This window comes from Oreochromis niloticus, linkage group LG23, assembly GCF_001858045.2.
Source record: "Oreochromis niloticus isolate F11D_XX linkage group LG23, O_niloticus_UMD_NMBU, whole genome shotgun sequence".
In the NCBI taxonomy this organism is placed as follows: domain Eukaryota; kingdom Metazoa; phylum Chordata; class Actinopteri; order Cichliformes; family Cichlidae; genus Oreochromis; species Oreochromis niloticus.
This window is the reverse complement of record NC_031986.2, coordinates 14656917-14661728: the sequence shown is the minus strand read 5'-3', so window position 1 is coordinate 14661728 and position 4812 is coordinate 14656917. Positions and strand designations below refer to the sequence as shown.

The window sequence follows — 4812 nt, the reverse complement described above, 5'->3', positions numbered from 1 at the left end:
CAAAAAAGCTCAGTCTGTTTTTCCCAACACAGATATTTACCTTCCACTGATAAATTATTTACATCTTTTACCGCAGGAATAAAAACGAAATTTGGACATTGTGAATGAGTTCCCTTGCCTGTAATAAGTCGACTAGCCGAGGATCAATTCCATACTGTAACGGATAATATCCATTGGACTCAAGAAACGGCGGGACGACTGTTTAAACACTGGTGCAGGGAGCTACAATTAAATTTTAATTCAGATTGAACCTAATACAGGGAATGCCATTAGCTCATTCTCCTGCATACCTCATGAGGGACTGGTGTAGAAATGAGCAGGTTGCCATCTTCCCTTTACAGTCTTTCAGTTGTCCTCTTCTCTTTCTTTTACTTTAATTTAGCCTAGATTGACCTAGAGAGGTGCGACACCTTACCAGGGGCATTTAAATCTAACCCCAACCAGGAGTTTAAATGGGCATTACCCCCCCCCCCCAATGTTTATTTTGGTTTTTTAGTCTCCCCCTTTCTCCATCTTGTTCACATTCCTGCTCCGGATGTTACCCGGTGTCAGGTTCTCCCCTTGGTCCGCGACAGCCCTAAGACTCCCTCACGGACCCCACTCCCCTAGCCAGTGACTAGTCAATATCCCAGTTTTACTTTAGTTTTTGTTACTGGTCTTTCTTCTAATTTTTCCATCTCATGTGGGAGGGAGGGGACAAAGACTACTACACAGATTAAAATAACACAATTATAGCATTGGGGAAAACAGAATGAAAAACCCAGTTGATTTTGTACTTTCAAATGCATGCATTGCAATACTTGAGCATAATGGGACTCCAAGCCTGTGTGACGTTGACGGAGGGCCAGAGGAAGAGGCAGGAGAGGATGTGGATCTCCAGGCTGCGAACCCAGCATCCAGAGGGCCTGAACGTAGATTAAAGTGCTCCTTTTGAAATGTATTGGTACTTGTTATTTACTATTTGTAATTCTTTGCATGACAATTGTCAATGGAGAGTTGTATTGGTAGTCAGTATAAGCTTTTAATGATATAAGTTTGCAAATGATAGAATACTGCATGATGACCTTTTGATGACTTAGACTGCTGTCCACTACAGGACTGTTTTATAAATTCTTTCTTACAGCTGAACAAGCTGTTATTATTTCACTCCTGCCAGGAAGAGGAGAGCTGGACACTCTTATCTGACGCTCCCTAACAAGAAAAGGGGCCGCGTCTTTCTGTATCCCACAACACACACGCATACACCTGAACCACTCTTATCTTCACACCCTACGCACTAACATTCCTCTGCCTATGAATAGACGTATTCACTGTTGTATTACTTTTGTATATAAATAAAGACAAGTGCAAGAACAGGGCGCATCACAGGGCCCCCACTCTGGTGTGAGCGTTCTGTGATCGCCCTTGTATACAAGTAAATGCTGCAGCGTCTGTGTGTTTCTACCCTTAGACTCTTAGCTGAAGAAGTGTCTTTAGAATAAATCTCTTGACATTTATTTTGGTCCTTCGAGAGCCGGATCAGAAATATCAGAACTGTTATCTGTGACTCTGTTCCAGGATCTGGCATACTGTTTCCTGACGCCGTGGAGCCAGCACCGAAGACTGTGCACAGCCCTCTTAGACGAGGAGGACCCGGGGACGTTTGAGTCCGAGCTGGTCTGGTCCACGGCGATGGGATTCAGTCTGACGATCCGAACCACCAGTGAGACGTCTGAGGGTGAGAAACACTATTTTTGATATATAAAACGGCCGCAAAGGTTTAAAGAAACGTGATAAATTAGGTTTAAGTTCGCCAAAAAGAACTAAGTTTAGACTGGTTTTAGAGGTAGCCATTAAGTACTTCGTCATAAATTAGGTTTAAGTTCGCCAAAAGGAACTGTGTTTAGACCGGTTTTAGAGGTAGCCAAAATTACTTCGTGACAAATTAAAATACGTTTAGGCAAATTAAAACACGTTGAGACAAAGGAATTCAAATAGGTTTAAGTTCGCCAAAAGAAACTGTGTTTAGACTGGTTTTAGAGGTAACCGTTAAATACTTCGTGACAAATTAGCGCGCAAATGTCTATGTGTGTGTATGTGTCTAGAAGTAAGTTGATTTACAGCACAATAAGCTGCTGAACTACTTCTATTTTATTTGTTTTCTTTGCTGAGGCTCACGTACTGGTGACAAAGGAGAACGGTTGGGTTTCATCTCATAAAACTGGTACCGCTTCACCTATAGGGTGAAGTCGAAGGCCGTATCAGTAAACCACTCCGAAGTCAGGCGTGCCAGTGACGGCCCAGCAAAATCTTTGAAAATGGGGAATAAACAAGCAAAATTAACACCTGATGAGGAATGGTTAGAAAAACAACAAACCGGAGCAGGTAGAATAAGTGCAAATAGGTGGAGAAATCCACGAAAAGCTAAAAACCGCAGCTGGGAAGGGAAATGCAATCCCTCAGCTGTTACCCAGCTGAAAGCTGTCCTGAAACAAGAAATTACATTAACAAAAGACCCAAAGAAGAAATTAAAACGTGAAGAAGAATATAAACTTTTCCAAGCATGGGAAACTGAAGCTGAAAGGAGAACTGAAAATAAGAAAAGGAAAATAAAAAACTATTTCAACGCACTTTCATTAAAGGATTACTACCACCCATTAGGTCTCATGTAGAAAAGCATTGGGTAACGCAAGATACGGGCACAGCAGATGAGGCGTTTCAATATGCTAACCATGCACAGACAGTGGTGAAACGGAAAGAGAAGGTCTCAGTTTTTGGCCTCGATGCTGACACTGTTCTCACAGCTTTTAGTGGAGGCTACAGGGGAGGCTTCAGAGGCCAAAAGAGAGGGAGAGGAATGCGTAGGGGAAGAGCAAGAGGTAGAGACAGACCTAGATACACACCAAACAGTAATTATAGCGCTACATGCTGGAAGTGTGGAAAAAAGGGACATTTTGCACGTGACTGTAAGACACAGAGAACGCCCGACACAGAATGATTAGCTGCAACCACTGTGGCTGTCAGACGGATGAAAGAGAGAGACAGAAAAAACAAAATAAAATGAACAAAAGGCTAAATTGAATTAGAACTTAACTGTAATGTATTCAAAATGATAATAGCAAGGATAGCAACCTGTAAACTGGTATTAACAATAGAATGAAAGAAAATACATAACTCACACAAACACATATTAAATGAAATAGAGAGATGCATAAGGTATATTAAGGTTGTGTCATTGTTCAGCCAAGGAAAGTGTGTGAAAAGGAAAATGTCTCCAGCTTGGGGGGGGGGGGTGAAACTGCAGATCACCCCCATCCCCTGATGGATGCAAAATAAAATATAAATAAAATATTGTAATATACTATTGCTGTTATATAAAAAGATAATAGCATTAATAATGAAATAATATTAATATGAAGAGGCACCTCAGTCAGTTGTGATGTGAGGTGGATAATTGTTAAAAGTAGTCTGCATCAAGCTTAAGGTTTGCTCAAATTCAGTACAATGACATATGAGATGAAGAAAACAAAGAAAATATCTAACTAATCAGGTGCATAGAGGCACTTGACCTGCTTGAAAACCTGTCATCCTAGATGACACATTGCTGAAATATAGAGCACACCTATACTAACAACTAATAAGCTAAACCCTGTATACAACAGCTAAAGCTACAGGTTTGAGAAGCTGAATAAAATGAATTAAATATATGGTCACTGCTAAGCTGATGAGCAGGCCATCAGTAACTTGTTTTTGTTTTGTTTTGTTTTTGTTTTGTTGGGTTGAAAAATGAATAAATCTGTGATCATACTTGTGGATCACAGTGGCACATAATGATTAGGCATATGATTTACTAATGCAGATGTAATAACTTTATTCTAAAATTCAAGGAGAACAAACAAGAACAACACCTTCAGTTGTGTCTTGTTGTTGTTCTCTGTGCAGTGTGCTGAGTTTTGTTTTTTGTTTCTTTTGTTTTTTGAAATGTTGCTTGAGTGATGAGTACTGTAACTTCTGAAGTAGCTCTCACCATGCGTCCTTGATGATGATAAGTTCAGAGCCAGCTGAGAGCTGGGCTGTCTGTTTTGTTTTAGGTGATAAGGCAGAAAAGTTAAAACTTAGTTTCTTGTTTTGAAAAAAAAAGGGGGGAAAGGGAGGTTTTGTGTTTCTCAGCCAAGAACAACTACAATTTCATTTTCTGTTTTTGAGAAAGGAGAATTTAAAATAATAATAATAATAAAACAAACAAAGAGTGATGTTTTGCTTAAGTGTTGAAGCAGGCTAATACTGCAACATACCGTCTAATGCATGATCTGCGAGCAATATATGAAATCATTTTATTTATCTTTAAATAAACTCCAATTATGGAGACCTGAAGTCACATGCTTAGGGCACACCCTCAGGTGAAGGCAGAAAGCTACTAAACAAAGAAAAGAAGCTATACAAAATGCGCCACAGCCAAAAAACTAAGCATTCACATTCTTTCTGACTCTTTGTGAGCCTGAGTTATGACCTTGGCTCCCTGTTTTTCTGCTTCCACCAAGGGTGGGGGTGACGCTCCCGTGGCATGTGCTCTGTTCTTCTTACTATCACAAAGAGGCCCCTACTCTCTGAATACAATATTCTCTTCATAACTCAGCAGTATGAAATGTCATGAAACAGTGTAACTCACTCACAGTAAATCAGCATTATAGGATAATACAAACCTATCTAATAAATCTGATGATTTTCACATTCTTTTAACTCAGAAGTGTGATGCAAACTAAAATTACATACTGATTACACAAGAAGCATGATGTGGCCTACAGCAGTATCATGATTCACTCATTTTGATTA

General features: G+C 39.9%; 1 long non-coding RNA gene across 1 annotated transcript; it reads left to right on the top strand.

The window, feature by feature from the left end:
* The first annotated feature begins 1382 nt into the window (after positions 1-1382).
* On the top strand, positions 1383-3040 carry LOC112843790 (uncharacterized). The gene is made up of 2 exons (XR_003216291.1): positions 1383-1825; positions 2022-3040. It is a non-coding gene; the product is annotated as an uncharacterized LOC112843790 (long non-coding RNA).
* The last annotated feature ends 1772 nt before the right edge of the window (positions 3041-4812 follow it).